The sequence below is a fragment of the Urocitellus parryii genome, chromosome 3 (assembly GCF_045843805.1).
Source record: "Urocitellus parryii isolate mUroPar1 chromosome 3, mUroPar1.hap1, whole genome shotgun sequence".
NCBI classification, from domain to species: Eukaryota; Metazoa; Chordata; class Mammalia; order Rodentia; family Sciuridae; genus Urocitellus; species Urocitellus parryii.
In genome coordinates this window covers 182,736,459-182,756,543 of record NC_135533.1, presented here as the reverse complement: position 1 = coordinate 182,756,543, position 20,085 = coordinate 182,736,459, and the positions used below count along the sequence as shown (strand labels likewise).

Sequence of the window (20,085 nt, the reverse complement as noted above, 5' to 3'; positions counted from 1 at the left end):
TGTTGTCTGAGCATTTTGGTTCAAATATAACTTGGCACTGGTTGCATTTTAGCTGTCTGAGTAGTGGGTATTTTTCCAAGCAACCTAGCTCAGAAGCAGCTTTATTTTTCTCACAACCTGAACCACTGACCTTCAGGACTTGGGTAGGAAATATTCTAGAACTGCTATTTGCCAAGGCAGAACTCTTCAAGGGTATGAATTATTTTTGTCCTCTGGGTTTTATTTGTATATTTCCAGGGCAAAGACAAAATAATGGGGTGTCCCATTATTAATGGGGTGTGGAGTGTTCCCACCTTGCACCACAAGGAGAGCCCAGGAGTGCATAATGTTGTGTGTGTGTGGCGGCGGTGGGGATACGGGGGTCTTCTCCCTTAAGCACTAGCAAGGTATTTTCCAAACTTCCATTCCCAGGGTGACTGTGGGTATGAAAACCGCCAGACGGCCTGGCCAGCGGGAGGCCCCGGGAGCAATGAGAGCTCCGTGTCGTCCCGACACGCGCCACAAGTTGTTTGGGGGCGTAAAAAGGAGTGCAGCGGCACGGGGCGCGCCTGTCGGGCGGGCAAAGAAGGCCATGCTCCTAGAAGTCCCCCGCCCCGTCCACTTGTCACTCATCCCCCATTCCTTCCTCTTCCGAAACTAGAGGAATGACGCCCAAACTCGAACCTTGTGCCTACAATCGGGTGGGCGGACGTGCGGCCACCAAACCCGTAGCAACGTCACCACCCCTGGAAGGGCACGCCCGGTGGCTGGCACGGCCGGGTCTGGGAGGAGGGGGAGCTCCCGCACCTGGGGAGGCAGGTGCGGAGGCGGTTGGCCCCGGGATGGTGTGTGTGGAGCGCCTGAGGTGGGGGTCAGAGAGTTGGGCACTGAGAGCGCGTCGGAGTACGGGTCCGGAGCCGACGCGGGGCGTCAGTACCAGCCGGGCTGCCCGGGCAGGCGGCGGCGGCGGCGGCGGGTGTGCGGCTAGGAGGCCATTTCCTCGCTGCGCCCCTGGCGGAGCCCGGTTTGCCTGCTCTTGGCCGCCGCCGCCGCCACCGCGCGAGTCGGACCGCCGGGAGGGCTGCAGGGGAAACCAGGTCACGGGTCGCACACCCGGCACGGAACCGGTACCCAGAGCCCAGAGTAAGGCTGCGAGCGGGGAACGGGCCAGGGCGGGCCAGGCACGCGGGGGGCCGGAGAGGCGGGGACTCCCGTGTCCCCGGCCACACTAGCTTCCTACGCCTATAAAAGTGGAGTGGCCGGGGAGGGCTGGAGCGGCCCTGGCTACGGCCGCCTCTCTTCGCTCAAGGAGTTGACATTTCGTAGAGTCGCGCGACGCCCGGTCGCCTGCGCTCCCCGGGACCCCGCCGCCAGGAGGAGGGGGCGGAGGAGGGTGGAGACTGCGGGGCTTGGCCAAGGAAGGCGCACATCCTCGGGCAGGCGGCCGTGACGCGGCGGGGATTAACTTTGCATGAATAATGTGAGTGCGCTTGGAAAGGAGACCTTCTGCTCCCCGGGCTCGGGGCAAGCGCCCGCAGGCTGCCTTCCCCGGGCTCGGGCGGTCAACCCAACAGGCTCGAGGGCTCCGGTAATTTGGCAAGAGGACTGCGCGGAGGAGGCAGGGGGTGGGGGGTAGGCGGAGGAGGGGGCGACAGTTCCCACCGTCCAGAAGGTGGGGACTGGGTGTCGCAGGAACCTGGACGGGTGCCGGCGGCAAAGCTGGGCGCGCGCGGGCGGGCAGGCGTGGGCGGGCGGGGGTGTCATCGCCTCCTGACCTGCCTCCGCGGGGTTTCTGCGCCCGGGGTCTGGGAGGAGGTGCCCTCTCGAGCTCCGCCACCTCGCGGCTGCAGGCAAGGAGCCACGGCTTGGGCAGTGGCGGAGCAGGGTGGCTAGGGGCCCCCTTCATTCGCAGCGGCTCTGTTCCTCAAACCCCAAGCCCAGTTGTTGACAGGCTCCTTGTGAAATGGAGTTTGGCATCCTCAGCGCCCAACCGAGTGGAAGTTTCCATGATGAGGAAGTTGTGTGACATGGGGGTTCGGAAAAGGTTGGCAGGCTCGGGGGAGGGGGGTGCAGTTTAAAGGGACTTGGGTCCCCTGTCCCCCTTTTTCCTCCTGCCCCGGAACTCTGGGATTTGGAATGGAGAATTGCCCTGAGAGCTGTCGTGCGCTGTTACCAGTGCCTGGCGACTCAACTCTGCTGCTCTCTACCTCTTTGGGAAATCGGTGGCGATTCTACAAGACTTCCGAGTCGCGCTTCTTTGCTTTGCTGTTCTTGACGCAGCATCTTCCTCTGGGTCATCTCGAGTTGGTTGTGTTACCAGTTGTTCCAGATGTGCATTACCCACCTCTTGGGGAAGGATTCATTTGGGTAGTTTTTATTCCTAGTTAATTTCGTCCTTCTTAGCTGCAGTTGTCATTTTGGAGGAGGATTTCCTGATGACCATTATAGGATTATTATTGGAGCTAATTCTTAAGCCTTCTGATTTGTTTTAAGAAGACTGGGGGTGGGGTGTGGAATGAGGGTTGTTTTTGTTTTTGTTTTTTTCAGTTAAAAGCTAAATGTATAATTTTCTCCAAATGGGAAAATTTAAAAGAAGGGTCTGAAGCATAGCAATTCCAAACGTGAGTCAAAGAAAGTGTTTACCTGAGCAGTCAAGTTCAGACTCTTCACCCTCCTCTCTCCACACACGTTTAGAATTTGTGAAGATTCAAACACTATGTCTAACTGGTAAATATACTTGAAATAAATCCTTCCCCTCAGCATATAATTGGTCTTAGGTACTAATGAGACTCAATTATAAAGACTATTTTAAGTTAAAGAAATGAAGCATTCCAGGTACTGTGCATTCATACTAGAACAGAACAATTTTTATAATGATAAATGTATTAGATGAAGTAAACCTGGTAGGCAGTGTTTTTACATCATTTATCCTTAGTTTGTTATCATTGCAACAAAATATTGCACTTACTGTATTGCAAAGGAATAAAAACTGCATTTTAGTGAAAATGTTCCATGATTCATTCTGAATATTCATGATGACGATTCTACTCCCTAATTCACTTCTGCTTAATTCTAACTCTGAAAGGAGGCATAAGCTAAGAAACGTTAATGAAAAAGGTATTTCAAAAGTATTTTGAACAGTGGATGATTTTAAGACATTTTCATGTTAGTTGGCTAAGTGAGTTAATGGACCCTAATGGCAATTTAGTAGTAAGTGATTTGTTTGGGGTATTTTATATATAGGGTCTGGTGAGCAACTATTTATTATTTGTGCATGTTAAACAGATGCTGCTAGAATTTTATTTTTAATTAATTTCAAAGGTTTATTATATATTGGAAGTGAAAATATCTGCTAGTAAATAGAGTTGGGCTTTATTTTATGAGTAAAAGTAAATGACACTGAACATAGCTACCAAATTCTTTTGGTTTTTTTATGAAATGATTCCTGTTGGTACTACAATGCAAAAGCATGATTTTATTGACATTGGGAATATCGTTGTATAAAGTAACTGGCATTACATTTCTCCCATTTTCACTTTTTTTGTAGTAAATTCTGTTGTAGAGAAGAACTAAGACAATTTGCTTTTAATCTAGCATCTTGGGGGGGGCGGGGGGAGGTGAATTCTTAAAATCCCCTTAAGAACAGGGAAAGCTGAGGATTCCTTTCCTTTCCTGAGGTGTTTCCAGTTGTTTGAAGCCTGGGATGTTAGGGGCCCGCACATGAGATTGCATGTTTGATTATAAAATAAAATTTTTAGTAAGCTCGTCTTTTGATGGAAATCAGAATATAGGTGATTGATTTCTTTAGCTCTTTCTCATTCTGTTATCAGGTTCTGTGTCACCTTGGAGCAAAGACAGTCCCATATTCCTTTTTAAAACGTTCACTTTGTTTGTTTGCATCTTTTTCCTCCTTTCATCTTCTTTGCAATCTGAATTGTTCATTTCATTTGATATTTGTTGATTACCTGTCTACTCTGCCTACAGTATAGAGCCCATAAAAATGGGAGTCTTGACTACTTCATTGGCTCTAGATTTCCCAGCATCTAGAAGAACACTTGGCACACAGTAGGTGCTGAGTAAATCTTTGTTGAACAAATTAATGGTTGCCCCCAAACATCATGTTCCCCTAATGCCTGACTCAGCATTGCAAATGGGTGCCAGTTGGGCATGCCAAAATTTGTGGCTTGTGTGTGTGCTTGTGCACGCAAACACACACACATACCATGTGAACATGGTTCAATCTTTGCACCTCCTCACCCTCTCTGATAACAGCTGGCCTGCCATTCTGTACAGCAGCAACATTGTAGAGAGTTATTTCTGCAAGTTGCTCCAGGCATTTGCCTACCTTCAGCAGTGGTGGAGATTGCCTTTCAAATGTTACCTTGATTCCCTGAAGACATTGACCTTCAACTCCCTGAATTTTAGCAGAATCTTTATGGGTTCCAGGAGCATTGTCAGTACTAAGAGTGAAATTCCAGAGACCAGACATCACTGGGTGATTGCAGCGACTTCTCACTCAGCAGGTCTTGGCAGTGCCTTTGGCCTTGGCAGTCCTAAGAGGACCAAGGGCGTGTGGTGATATAGTTTAGGCTGTAAAAATGGTAGCTTGGGAGGGAAAGGGGAATGGGACTGGCAAGTTCCAACACAAGATAGATATATTCCTTGGTAATAGATTTGGAAATAACCTGATGATTACTCTATGTTGTAACTCAAGTCAGCCAACCTCTTCTCTTCCCCCCCCCCCCCGTTGCACTTTCATACACATATTCTGAATCAGATGATGGTGCAAAGTACTGCATTATGTGAGCTTTCAAGTGACCAGAATTCGATAGCCAAGGGATCATCTTCAAATTAATTATTCATGGAAATTCTTGCCAATTGGGAATAAGAGGAAATTGCAATCGATGATTATGGTAATTTGTTTTTGTTTATAGAGAATCGACTTTCAGAAATGTGTCTGAGTAAATGTATAGTAAAGATTCCACAAAATAACGAGACTGTTAAAAATGGGAAGGAAAGATAAACTAACATCCTAAGTGTTTCCTGCTTTATTTACTTTATCTCTGAGCTTTGTAACAGCCAAGTTAATAGGAAAAGAGAGAGAGAGAGAGAGAGAGAGAGAGAGAGGGAGAGAAAGAGAGATCTGGAGGGCATACAGGTAAGTTGTTAGTATAGATCAGATAATATGTAGAGTGCTCACCATGGTGCCTGGCAACTAGAATATATTCATATGAAAGATAAGCTATGCCATGGACAGTGCTTCAACTTGGATTCTACAGAAAATGAAGTAAAGTTATACGGTCATGTCTTTTACCAGTCCTCAAGAGGGAGAAAAAAAAATTCAGAAGGCTCAGTGAAGAAAAGTAACCTGATATGAATTATCTCTGGGGCCCAAGCTCCTGTGATCCAGTGATGGAGATTCTGGCGATGATCCTCAGTGCAGAAAACCTAGTGGAATGAATGGCTAACATGTCCATTAAACTAACTTTCTGAGACATGCAGTGTGTCCACCAGGCTTTTCATTAGAGCAATCTGAGAGGACAGAATAGGCAGGTACTTGAAAATGACCCTATAGCCATAAACTTCCCTGATTGGTGGTCCTGCTGCTTTGTGCTTTTAGTCTATGTAGTTCTTATCCTTCAGGAAGTCTGTTTCGATTCCTGCCCCCCACCTCTAAATTGTGATGAGAGGCTGTGAGTGGGTTTATTCATCCTTGACACTCCAGTGCCTGATAGATAAAGGAGCTTGGCACAAGAGCACAGGTAAACTTCTAGTGGAAGAATAGAAGGGGGAGAGGGGGTGGTGCTTCTCATTTTCCTCTGTGTTGGTAAGTGAGTGCCATCTTCTAACTTTTGGTTTTGCCCAAAGTGAATGTTTACTGCCTGGATTGCATCATAGGCCAAATCATGCGACTGTTTTGCTAAGAAGGGCTTGTTCTGGTGTCAAAGCTGGTTGAGCAATGCATGACGAGTTAACTCCTTACTTTATTTACAGTCACTTTGATCCTTTGATTTGATTGCTTATTCCATCTGCAGATATTATGTGCCCACTGTGCGCCTGATCCTGCTAGTCACCTTGAAGTTTGGTGTGCAGCCAGTGACATATGAGACAATATACAGAGATTAAGACAAAGGGATTCTGAAATGCTCTCTACTGGGATGAAATGGATGTGCCTCTTGGAGTTTCTCATGTGAACCCTTAGCTGAAATAAAGTCATTTTATTTCTGAGGAGCTGATTGCTTTGTGGTTTTCTGTAGCCCAAGGGTATTAGTGTGAATTCCAGTGGGATTCACCCAGGATTCTCTTGTACCCAAGTGGTGTCGGAAGTAATATGTTAAGCCAGTGCACTTCTGGATTGAGGATGTCCATTCTCCACTTTAAGTTCCCAAACCTGTTTGTCAACTGTGGCACTTAAGAAAGCGGGGATGGGGCAGGGGGGAGAGTATCTAAATCACTGAGTCACAAGTAATGTACTTCCATATCCTCCTCTCAGGAATCTGGCCAGGCGACACCTAGAATAGTGATCTACATTCAATATTGATGTTCTTTGGTCCCTCCTGTCCTAATTTCAAGGGGCTGTGGAGACTCTCTGTACTGGCAGCTTTTCTTGTGGCAGTACTATTTTTATTGAGTAAGAAACTGAGTTCTGTGAACTCAAAGTGTCTTTTTCCAAGCAGCAAGTCAGGAGAGCCTGGAATGAGAAGGCAGGAAGCTTGACTATGCCCGGAGAAGCTGACTGCAGCATTTCCACCAGGACAATCCCACATCCCACATAAGGAACATAGATGTGCTGGAGAATATTGATCACCTCTTTTTCCTCAGACCCATTAAGTTTGCAGTCTGTGGGTCTACTCTTAACCACCCAGAATACCTGCATGCAAAGCTTTGACCAAAAAAAAAAAAAAAAAAACCCAACCTCGAACTGTCTTCTGGGCTATGCTTATCAAAAATTCAATGATATTTTTGTAGACATGTTCAAAGGACAGAAAAACCAAAACATGAATTCGTGATCCAACTTGTCACTGTGAGGAAGATCATGGCCTACATATGGGAGCTCTGATTTTATCTTCCTAATCTTGATGTTTTATTCTAATTTTTACTTTTCCTAATCCTGCTTTCAAAAATTGCTCAGCACCTATAAGAATTAGGAAAGGTTTGATGTAAGCTAAGTTATGCATTCAAGATTCGAGTTCTGAAAAAGGGCCTCAGGGAATCATGGCGCTCTCTGTGATCAAGATTTGACAGATTTATCAAAAAGTTGTGAGTGATATAAGTTGGGAAAAGCCAAAGCATAGACAGAGGAAGGCAGATTGACAGCAGGTCTGTCTTTGTTATTTGGGGTCCATTTGGTAGGACTTTGGAGGCTTAGGAGGGCTTGCAATGAGGAGAGTTGAGAAGATAGTCATGTAGTCATGGTTTTAGTGGCATAATGTTTGATCATGATCTTCAGGAACCACTGAGTATTCTTACCTTGTGACATATGTTGTGTTTTTAATTGATCATCAAGATAGTTCATGTGCACTTTCCTCTCTTTATTTCTCTGAGTACTCTGTTTTCCTAGGTTTTTAACAATGTCTTCCCAGAACAGGTACTCAAAAAAAAAAAAAAAAAAAGAATGATTAACGATAACATCTATGATATTTCTGGGCTTGATCATCTTTTTCACATTTCTTTCCCACATGCATGAATGTCTTACCACCTTGCATGTCCATGCATGCGAATTTGTCTCTGGGACTAGTGTGTGTCAATGTTCCACAATGCATTGACAAAACCACCACTTGCCCCAGGCTTCTGCTGCACTTCTCAGGCCAGGCTTCCAAATCATGGTGAGGAATGCCAGCCATGCTGATGTCCCAAGCTACGAAAATCCCACCATCGCTCAGTCATCGCTCAGTCTCTTCTCTTAATACTAAATGTGTTGGCAGATTCTTGTCTTATTTTATTTTTTACTTATTTTTACCATTCATTTATTTTATTCTTTTGTCAACTATGTTCGGAAATGCTAAGTTTTACTACTTAAAGCAAAAGCTTCAGAACCCATTTTTTATACTAATGTGTGCTATGAATGTTCAAGATCAGTTATCAGAAGGTATATGATCATCGTATTCTTTGAATTTGTATGTGAGACTCAGGTGATGAAATTTAGTGCAAGAGGCTATGAAGAACAGTTTACAATATTACACTTTTTTAAAAAAATCAGGCTCCTTTGTTTTAACCTCTTACTGTACTTCACAAAAAGTGGTAAATTGAGGAAGCCACAGAATGGAAACATTTTGCTTTTTCATCTAAAAAAACCAATTGAAGTGTTTTGCAGTGTTGTAAAAATCCTTCTAAATTTGTTACTCCAAAAATATTATGATCATTATCTTTGTCTTTCCTTGGCTTTATTTCTAATGTTTAGATTATTGATTTACATAGGCCAGAGAATAGTTTATTTCTGTTATGTGTCTGTTTACTATATTTTTTGCTACACTTGCAATATTTGGAGTCCCCAAATAAGGTACTTACATCTGAATTACAGACACAATGAGGGAAAGCATAAGTTGCATTCTCATGTATTGTTTTTCTTTTTATTTTCTTTAAAAAAAAGGAACCAGGAAAACTTTACACCCAAAATACGTCTTTCAAAAAATTAAGTTATGACCTACTACATGGAGTATAAACCTGTCAGTATATCTGGTAGTTATAGTATTTATGAGCAATTCGAAAAATACCTTGTCTTCCTGAGACTTTCTGGAAAAAAAAAGTCCTGTACATTTGGCTTGTTAATTCAATCACACTCTATAGGTTCATAAATGAAAGGCTAACACATGTTTTGGAATATGCTCTAAATTTATTTTTTTTTACTTTTCATTAAGAATATGTGTTCAGATTTATCTTTATAGAAGTTGCCACAAAAATGGAGCCTTAAAATAATTTTTTTTGCCTCTTCTGGAGTCTGTCCATCCATCCATTCAACCTACCCACCCAACCATGCACCCATCCATTCATCCATCCATCAATCACAAATTCCCTTAGCATCTGCTGGGGGCCAGGAACTATACTAGGTGCAGAGACACCATGGCAAACATTCAAAACTTCTGGCTGAGTCTTCTGTGGCAGTCCATAGGAGCTGATTAAATCTAGAGCCATGTTTCTCAATAGCAGGTACTATTAGAATTTGAGGCCAGATAATTCCTCTGTATCACTGCAGTCTTGGTATTTCAGGCCAGAATAAATCTTTGCTATGGAGGACTGTCTGTATATTCTAGAATGATTAGCAGCATTGCTGGCTTCTACCCACTAGATGCCTGTAGCACCAGTAGCATCCAAAATGTCTCCAGACATTGTCTACTGGGAGGCAAAATTGCCGCCACTGAGAATCACTAGTGTAGAGATAAAGTTGTAGAGATTTGTAGTGGGAAGGTGTGGATTACTACTGTGACCTCACCTGGCTCCATTGCACATGCTCAGTTTCATTGTCTAAAATGTAAAAATTCAATGAAATAATGTAGTGCTTGACCCCTAGTTATGTATTCCTAAATAGTAGTTATTTGTAGTAGGAGGAGTATTAATATTTCACAGGTAATTGCAATATTGATAGTTCTATGATGTAGTAAGTTCAATGTATAGTGGGAGCACCTACATGGGGTAGGGACGGTTCTACGCAGGAAGAACACAAAACACAAACACAGGAAGTGGGTGTGAATGTGTGGACCATTCAGGGAATTGCAAGGAGCCCAGTCTGTGTATAAAGAAAGGACAGTAAGCTGTTGGAATCTGGTATTGTAGGTACCAGATGATGAGGACATTCCTGGCCACAATAAAGAAGATGTACTTTGCATCATAAGCATGAAGAGACTGAAGAATGTAAATTCGATTTTTGTTCTAAAAGGGGGCTTTGGGATAGATCTTGAGCAAAAGGGCTTCTGGAAGTGAGGAGACTAGTTAAGGACTCAGGGTAATCAACTGAGAGGTGGCGGATTTCAGTAATGAGGCAGTTAGTTACAAGTTGCCACAATGTCTTTGGGAACAGATTTTACTTTCTCCAACATGTGGCAAAATTTTTTTAGTTTAATTCCAATAATGAATATTTTTAGCAAGCTAGTTCTACATTTGGGGGAATTTCAAGTGTAATTTGAAAACAGATTACATGATGGAATCTCTAAAATGTTCTCAAGTAAAGCTTAAAGACCCTCTAACAGCCTGTTCAGAGTTCTATATGACTTTAAAGGTTTCTCTGCCATTGTACATACATTCCTGCAGTTCCCATGTCTACCAAAAGCAAAGTTCTATGGGACCTTATTGAAATAATTGTTGTGATGGGAATCATTATATCATATTAAGTGTTGATTTTCTAGCTGATGAGGATTTTATTTCTTTAATGATCAAGATTAGAGATGGATGAAGAATATGAATGAATGCATGAGAGGATGGCTTTATGGAAAAACCACCTAATTAAGAATAAAAAATATTTTAAACAAGTTTCTTGGCCTATCTGAGCTTTAATTTCCTTAGTTATAAAAGGGTATTCATAAATAAATTAGGTAACCTCAGTTTATCTTTTGGCCTAGGAGTTGGCATGCATTTTCTGTAACAGACCATACAGTTAATATTTTCAACTTTTCAAGACATATAGTCGCTGTTCAAATTATTCAAGTTTACCATTGAAGTGAGAAAGCAACCATGAGCAATAAGTACACAAATGAGCATGGCTGTGTACCAATAAAACTTTATTTACAAAAACAGGTGAAGGGCCATAGCTTATTAAACCCTGATAGCTCAGCACTGTCCAATATAATGATAGCCACACATGTGGTTAAGATTTTTGTTGATAATCACAATTCGCAAACAGGTAAGAAGCATCCAGTGATTTTAATTTCAATATTTTATTTTATTTTACCCAATATATTCAGATATTACTGACATGTAATCAATAAAAATATTAGTGATATTTTAAATTTTAGTTCCTTTTAAAAATAATCATCAGATTAGTTAATAGACACGTCAGGGAGCAGAGGCCAGATCTGACTCTTAATATGTTGTCAGAGGTGTTGAAGTCATTTTCCTGAAATAATTTTTAGAACTTTAGTCTGTTCTAATGACTCATAACATAATAGCTTAGCTTAAAAATCCTGATTTTCCTAGTATTTATTCTAATATTTATCCTATAATTGCTTGTTCTGAGGGGGCACCTCTTTTTTAGTCAAAAAGATGTTGGCTTGTTTTCTTCCCAAATTATAAATGTATTCTATCAAATATTCAGCCAGATCTGTAGAAATACCGCACATAAAGGAAATCAAGAGGGGCACAAATGATAAATGTGATGTTAGTGAAAAGAAAAAGAAGCCCTTTTCTTCTACCTATGCATGCTTTACCTTTCTGAAAATCTTCTAATTTAATTTTAATTAACATGCCTTATTCTAAGAAGTAAGGATGACTGGGGGTATAGCTTAGTGGTGCAGCACGTGCCTGGCATGTGTGAGGCCCTGGGTTTTATCCCTAGCACTGAAAAAAAATAAAAAGAAAAAAGAAAAAGGAGAAGGAGAAGAGGAGACAAAGGGCCCATTCATTTAGGATTCTTAAGAAATAATAATACAAACTATTATGCTGAAGATATGTAAAAGAATAAATAGTGGTATGCCTTTATGTTATCCTAGGTAAGACTTTCTTCTTCCCAAGTCTATTTCTGTAGAATATTTTTGAAAATTAAAATTTGCAGTATTAAGAAGTTAATCCTTATAATGTCTGTCAAGTACAGATCTGGATATTAAAAATATTTTATTTAGTTGTAGATGGACACAACACCTTTATTTTATTTGTTTATTTTTTTTGAAGAATTTTTTAAAAATATTTTTTTAGTTATACATGGGCACAATCAATATCTTTATTTTGTTTATTTATTTTTATGTGGTGCTGAGGATCAAACCAGAGCCTCACATGTGCTAGGTAAGTGCTCTACGACTGACCAACAGCCCTGGCTAATTTTTGATATTTCAAGTTAGGGAATAAATAATGCTCTCCATGCCAAATTTGTTTCTGACTTATGATTGGATTCTCTGGGGCTCAGGGTATGCCATAGTGTAGGCTCCAGTGACATCCTTTTTTAATGTCCTGTCACAGAGCAAGGAGAAGAAAACCTGATTCCTTTATTGGGCTAGTGGAAACCCTGGATTGAATGGGAGCTGGAACACTGGAGAAGAGACAGTGGGTAGATAGCACCCAGGGCCGCTGGGGGAGGCAGACATCTGATGGGGCAGGAAAGGCAGACTGAGTTGAAATGCCTGGCTATGTTTTCTCCAGCAAATTTTGTAACTGCTTTGAACTTCAGTCACCACATCTGTGCAATGGAAATTATATGGGTATGGTTTACAAATTTCAGTACTCTCCAAGGCTGAGAGAAGAAATTTCCCTAAACCTTTAAGCCTCAGAACATCTGGGCCTTGGAATAATTCCTACAAAAGAGAACAGCAGTGTGATAAAATGCAATGCATTGTCATGAGTGATTATAAATATAGTTGTCCCCCAATATCATTGGGGAGTTGGTTCTAAAAACTACCAAGGATACCAAATTCACAGATGCTCAAGTACCTTATATGGAATGGCATAACATGGCTAATGGTGGAACTCAGTGATGGAGTACAGGTTGATCAATCCCCAACACCAAAAATGGTATAGTTTTGCACCTAATTTCAAGAGCCCCTGAAATCCTGCCCTGGTTATTTAAAAATCAAGATCAAAATTCTTTCTGATCCTATCTGCTGACATATGCCATTTCAAATGACAGTTTTCCTCACTCCTTTGTCTACAGGGAATATGACATGTTTAGTCACTTTCTATATATATTTCTTCACTGTCCAGTGTCCAAAGCTTGTACTTGCCTGTGAGATATTTCTTTGCTAGATTTTAAGTTCCAAGAGGGCAGGGACCTTGTGTTGAACAGTACGGTGCTATGTGAAGGCCATCCCAGAAGGTAGGTGCTGAGTAATGCCTTCCTGGTGTTGTGGCCAACCACACATTGGCTGTTTTCATATAATTAGGATGAATCTAATTTTAAAATGAACAACCAAGTGTCCTCAGATGAACCGGAATATACACTTACAAGGCCCTGCTGTCCTGCATTATAAATAAGGGAATAGGTTGTCCTGCAGAAAAGCTCAGCTGTTCTTTTCTCTTCAAAAAAAAAAAAAATCCAATTACATCAGAAATGAGATAGAAGATCTTCTCCTCACTAGGTTGGCCAGAGTGAAGGGCCCCAAAGTAGATGTTCTCCAAAAAGATGTAGCCCAGCAAAAATCCACACTCTCATGAATCTTTAACGAAACCTCTTTGATGGTGGCTTATTGAGACTAGAACCCCAAGCTTGGCAGCCTGATTCCTCCACTTGTATGACAGCAAGACTTCCTTAGGTGACCAGTTCAAGTTACTACTGGGACAACATTCAGAGATTATTGTCCAGCCACCTCACTATTTGAATTCCCTTTTGCAGATGCAATAAGCCCTTTGGACACAGGGCTGTTAGAGCAGCTTTCATAGCTCAGAGCTTTTGTAGATCCCCCCCCCCCCTTAAGATATTTAGCAGCTCAAAATACCCATTACATGGAACAGGAGTGAGTGGACATTGCCCTGAAGGGGTTTTTTTCAATTCATTTCTGTTCATTGTTTAGCAGTGTTTAAAATAACTGTTCCATTTTGGTTGTTTTGTGGTTTTTCCATCCCCACCGGTGATTCATCAAAATTTCATTGAACCCCAGCAGTCGTCGCTCTTCGTCTTTGCCTCTCCCCAGCTCTGTACTGAGATCCCCTTCTCAGAGGCGAGTGTTGTTACTTATTAGAGAGCTTGGACAAATGTAACTGTAGGGGCTTTGGTGACTAATAGGGATTATACTTGTACTTCGGGAGTCATTTGATCCCTACAGTCCTTGAGCAAAAGATGTGGTTCTGCTTATTCTCTTTATGGGAGAGAATGGAATGTGCCTGAAGTTGGGATTCTGATGGTCTTGCAAGAAGTGGGGCCAGAGCTGGGGGCCCTAAGGAGCTACTTAAGATCCTGTACTTGGACTTCAGGATGGAAAAGCCAGCTAGCTGGTCCTTAGTAATCCTGCAGCCCTGGCAAAGGACGGGTACTGTGAACCTTCTCTTTACTGGAGAGTCCCCCTTTAAAAGACTCTGAGCTCCCCAGAACCCTGAGGTGCAACTTCAAGGGCAAGTTAATTTTAGTCCGTGGTGAAGAGGACACCAGTGGTAGAGTGGGGAAGTGAGCCAGGGAAGGGCTGCACTAATAAAGTAGGCATGATTGAACCAGTTACCACAGTGGCACTTGCTGGCACACGGAGGTATTGTGGGAGATAGCTCAGAACCCATGGTTCAAGGTTATCCTCCACCCCCATACCCCTGGGCAAGGGAATGGGTGTGTATCTACCAAAACCTGCCAATCTGCCTGGGGGTAAAGACTACCTCCAGAGGCCAATGATTCCCTGGCATTTGGGGACTGTCAGTTGGGCAGCCAAAAGGAAGCCCCCAGGCAAAGAAAAGCAACTGCTGGCAGGCAGAAGTCAAGGCAAGGGGCACTAGCTGTGTCTGTGCCCTTTAGCCTTGCTGGTGATTGGCAGGTGACCATGCAGAGCAGCCGGTAGCCCCCATTCCCACCCAAGGATTGCTGGCCTCCAAGGGGGCTTTGCTTGATTCTCAGGATGGATGTACAAACCACCTTCCGCTAGAACAGTGCCCTTTCCTCCTCCTTTCTCCCCATCTGCATACTGGATAAATGCAGTTTGGAGAATGCCACTTTTTAATTTCTGGCTCCTTTTAAAAATACTGTCATGGCAAATCAACTAATAAGTCATACAGCAGGACAGAGCCTTATTATTAATATGATGTTCCTCCATTCATTCTCGTGCTATCAAACATTTTTCTAACACCACATACGTGTTAATTCTATGCTCTGGTTCCAGTGGTGAGCAGCAACACATTCCCTGTCCCTCCAGATTCATCCACAAAAGCCTCACTACTACAACTGTATTTTTGTTTTACTAATATATTTACCCCCAAATTCTGGAGGTTGAAAGTGCAGAAACATAAGCGTTATGTGTCCTAGGTTAAGAATTGTAACTATATAGATCCGAATTATGAAATCCTGCTTTGAAGTATAGGATTGCCTTCTGTCACATTGAGACATAGTTTATGAGCGCTGTCCACCTTGACAAGCGAGTTTGACAGTTTAGCAAGTTTCTGAAATGAAGCGTTGGTAAATATTTCACACTCCTTGTTGGCAGCCTCTTTTACTGGTTTTATGTGACCTGTTCTTGTCTTGACTAGTGCAGCAGTGGTCCACTTTTTGGGGTGTAATCCACTCCAATGTGGCTTCTAAGTTATGAGAAACAGGGTGGTGTTAATTGTACTTTTTTGGCTGGGGGTAGGTTATGGAGAAAGGAAATAGGGTAAAAAAATACAGAGGAGAGGATTCTGAAGAGGCTGGTGTCTTGGAGAGATGTGCAGGGGTGCCAAGTCTTATCCTGAGGAAGTGCTTGGAGGGATTAGGCATCTTGTTTTGACAGCCTTAGCTATAAGGTGGTGGTGTGACCTGTGCAGTTATCTCTGTTCTTTGCATGCTCTTTGCACTGGATTCTATACTGTTGTTTCTCAGGGTGCTGTCTGCAGACCAGCAGTATCCATGCCAGATCCACACCACACAACATCCACCCAGATCTGGTAAGAGATGCAGAATCCAGGGCAAGGCTCAGACCTGTTGAACCACAGTCTGCATTTAGCAAGATCCCCAGGGGATTCATATGCACATGGAATTTGAAAAGTGCTTTTGTACTATTTTTGCTTCTTTACTCAACATTAGTTAAAAAAAATGCATAAACTATGGAAGGGTTAACGTAGTAACCTTTTGACTAACCCCTTCAGATCTGGTTTATTATGTTTCAAACTTGATTGCCAACATATTAGTGGGCCTTGAATAAACATAATAAGTTACAATCAACAGAACTTTTAAGTAAAAGAGATTAGAATAGAAAGTATTAGAGTATATCACATGTTTCTGAAGCATTTTTTTTTCACTTAAAAAATGTGAACACACACAAACACAAATACTGTCCTCTCTATGGATGCCCTAGGTTCTAATTGCAAAGTTGCATTCTGACTGCTGTTACAGTTAAAAAAAATCTTGAAAATCACTATAATATCACCTAGTATATCCTTTATACACATTGACCAGTATTTGACTTGAAATACTGAAGTTATATTCTCCAATTCAGATTCCTGGACAAGATGTCTAAATAGCAAATGAAAATGCTAAAATATTCTCAGTTGCGAGGCAATGATGATAAGAATTTTTTTTACTCAACTTCAGAAAACTATGCTTTATCAGAGAACATCCTAAAATCCCCCAAAAGAGACCTTGAAGGAAACACTCATCTTAAATCAGGAATACCACTATAGGCTGGCCAAAGGATATGCATTAACTCATAATTTTGAATCCAAAAGCCTGCCGGTCTTAAGAGATACAGAACGTCCCAAAAGTGCTGGTGCAATTTAAATGTCTTCAGAAGTAAAAAAAGCTACAAAGTGACAAGGAATTATTTGAAAGTTGAGTCATTAAGATTTCGACAACAAATATAATAAAATTTAAAAATAAATTTATTAAATCTTTAATAAGTTAAAATTTAAATTTTATTCATTCAAAATTTGCAACTCTACATGAACACCAAAGACACTTAGGCAATAATGCTTCAGCCTTATCCTGCTGGGAGGCTGGCAGCCTTTCTTCTGAGGACCTGTGCACCTGCAGGAGGAAGGAGCAGGCTCTGGTGTGAGTGAAGGCAGCCTGTGCACTCTGGGAGAGTCAGATTTCACCACGGTGGGAAAGAACCAGTCCTGGGGTGAAGCTGAGGCCTTTGTGCAGGAGGGTGCTAATGCCAGCCTGAGATATGGTTCCAGGCAAGTGCTTTCAACCTCACAGGCCAGATCTGTGCCAGACAATGAGTTGCCTTTGAAAGTGCCTTTGACCTAGGAGGGTGGCAGCTGGCAACCTTCTCACTCCTTAGAGCTCTCCCCACCCCCTTCCTCAGGTCTTACTGACTTGCCCCCCTCATCTCAGATTTGCATGGAATGATTGTTTCCTCCTCAATTTCCTCAGAAAGATGGGAGTGAGTTATTTAAAGTGGTATTTTCTTAAACACGATTTAAAATATGCTGAATGTTTTCAATATTCTATAATTAGTGTGTTCATTTATAGAATCTTTGCTTTATTAAAATTCAAACACACCAATGCTGTCTATATTCTTTAAGAATGCTATGTTTGGGGTGGGATTGTAAAATAATTTTATACGGTATAAAAGTTTAGATAACCAGTGTTCACTATCCGATAAGTGCTAAACTATGTGGTTTTACTCATTTTAGAGAAAATATCCTGTTTCTTTGTTTCAAAACTAATTATTAATGGTGCCATCTTTTTGATAGTGCATGGCCCTTTGAGGTTTTCATGTATTTGAGAACTTACATATAGATATACAAATGATATATAACTTAAATATATGGAATGTATAAAATATTAATGTGTTATGTATACTATATATCACTTGAAAATCCATATGAGAAAGTATATTGGAGATATTATAAATGACAGCACTTGTCAACTTACATTTTCCTATTTTCAAGTGAAATAAGTTTTAATTTTTCAATATTGTGTTTGGGCATTTTTTCATAAATTTTTTTTTTTTACAAACTAAAATGTTAATTTGAGTCATATCAACTATGGCTATTTACATTTGTTACAATGTATTTTTAGCAAATTTTTTTTTGCTCACTTGAAAAAATAATCCTAATTTCACATTTCAGGCTCTGATTTCTTGTTGCATGATGATTGAAATTGTATAAAGTAGGGCCTCTTCCCCTCAGGACTAATGAGAACATGACCAATTTTGAAGCCCAGGCCAAATAGAACATTTTGTTTTTAGAACATTGGCTATAGGAAACCACATATTAGTGTAGTGGTTTTCCTTTGTGATTTATCATAGATGTATTTTTTTTTTTGTAATCAAGAAGTGTAATTCACTGTAGGAAGTCATTCTCTTATCTGAGTATATTGGACAAATTTCATGTGTGCTTTTCAAATTAGTAAGAAGAGCAGATGTTTCAACATACACCAGTCTGATACAGGTTCACACAGTTGGAATCAGCTCTACCCATATGTCAGTATTTGGGGGTTGAGCTTCTCCTTAGCCCCCTAGCTCCACCGTTACCTCTTTATAGCACACATGGTCTGTAACAATCTTCTGATCAAAAAGTAATAATAATAATTTTTCTTTTATTAATGAAGTATCAAAGACAGAATCCTTGCTGGAAGGATTATATACTTGAATTATCATAGCCATTTTTTGTTGTTGTCTTAGGATTCTTCTGTTTGTTTTTCTGTCACATAAGAAACCTGGGGTGGTGCAGAGACACAGCCATTAATCCCATAAATTCTGGTAGATCTGTCTCCAAGCCTAGAATGGCCAATAGTTTTGTGCCAGCTCCAGGAGGTTTGGGTGGTTGTTAGGGCTGATATATTTGAGAAGCACCACGCCAGATCTCTGGGCTTAGTCATAAAGAATGTTGTGGCTGATTAGTAATGTCTGCAACGGAAAGAATAAGAGTGACAAGCTTGGTGCCTTGTGTTTTCTTACCCTGTGCCCATACCCAGGGAGACTAGATTTTCAAGATACTCCCCCATCACATTGCCTTTCGATTTTTGTTTTGTGCTTTTTCAAGGGAAACTACTCTGAAGGCTCTCTCTCTCTCTCTCTCTCTCTCTCTCTCTCTCTCTCTCTCTCTCTGTTAAAACTTGTTAATCAGGAAGACTGCATAAGAGTGATTCCTCATCGGAATGTTCTCATGTGAAACCAAGCCTCTAGTGAACAGTTCATCGTTTCTTTTGGTTTTCTCAGTCCTGGGACTGTGTGTAAACGCATTATTAATAATGCTTCAAAAATTGAAATGTCAGAAATGTGGGAACCTGATTAAGTTCTTAAAATAAAATGGAAGAAAATATTATCCATTCCCTTTTAAAGTACTTAAATTGTATTTGCTTGTGTAATTCATCGTTTTGCACTTTATGGTCTACTCTATTCCTCCGTTACAATACTCATCCTCTCGGAAAGCTTTGGTCGGCCCCTTTACATGAAGAACACAAGGAAATAGGTTGTATGTGAGAAGCTATGGCAGAGGAGAAAGCCAGACAAGGTCCTATTGGGCCTAACAAAGTCAGAAGATACAAAATTGGCCAAGAGGGAAGAACAATACAAAAGGACTGTCTAAAGGACTCCAGGGCCTGTGTTTCTTATTTCACAAAGAATTATGTCTTCTGCCAATCAATTTGATGGGACTCCCTTGAAATCTGCCCATGAGAAAGCCTGAATAAGTGTTCTCAACCATTATTATTCAACTGTCTGTCAATTCTGGAAGTTCATAATTGCTCGCCTTACAGTAAGTGACTGTATGGTCCTCAGGAACTAAGAATGTGAAGAAAGAAATCTTTTGTACAGTCGATTTTGGCATTCTTTCCATACAGAGATGAATCACCTTCTTCGGCAAGTCCCGGACTTGACTTTGCCAAGACTGGCAGAGGGAGTAGGAGGAGACAACTGGCTTTGTGTTAAAGCCCCTTGCAGAGCTGGCATTTCTTCCTTGGGGCCAGTAGTCTCTAGGACAAAATGAGTTGTGACCAGATGTGTCTGGTTAGGGGATTCTTAGGGAAGTGACCAAGTGCTGAATTCCAATCAATGTTTCAAGATGGTACCGTTAAGATAGATGGGATATGGGTATTGTTCACCATCAGCAATGGAGTTTAGCATTCTCTGGAATATAGGGCAGACTAAGAGGATCACAGAGATCCTCTGAACATCTTTATCTTTCTTCCATGCGTCACAGTAGTATCAGCATAACTTTAGCCTTGGTGGGCAGACTGGAACATAAACATGGCTATCCCCACTAACCAACTGAATAGGGCCTGGAGAAAAGTTGCTTAAATCCTGAGTTTCAATTTCCAATTATGTAGAAATAAGAGAGAGAGAGAGAGAGAGAGAGATTTAAAATGCCTACCTCAAAGGACTATGAAGAATAGGAAAACATTAAAGAGAA

The 20,085-nt window shown here is 41.5% G+C and overlaps 1 protein-coding gene across 3 annotated transcripts in view; it reads left to right on the top strand.

Annotated features, from left to right (window-relative positions):
• Nucleotides 1-925: 925 nt before the first annotated feature.
• Nucleotides 926-20,085, top strand: part of Thrb (thyroid hormone receptor beta) — a 366,489-nt gene continuing 347,329 nt past the window's right edge. Inside the window, exon 1 of one of the 3 annotated variants that reach the window (XM_026405351.2) lies at nucleotides 926-1,122. The gene's annotated coding sequence lies outside the window, so the exon portion shown is untranslated. The other 2 variants (XM_026405356.2, XM_026405343.2) reach the window with 2 other exon arrangements.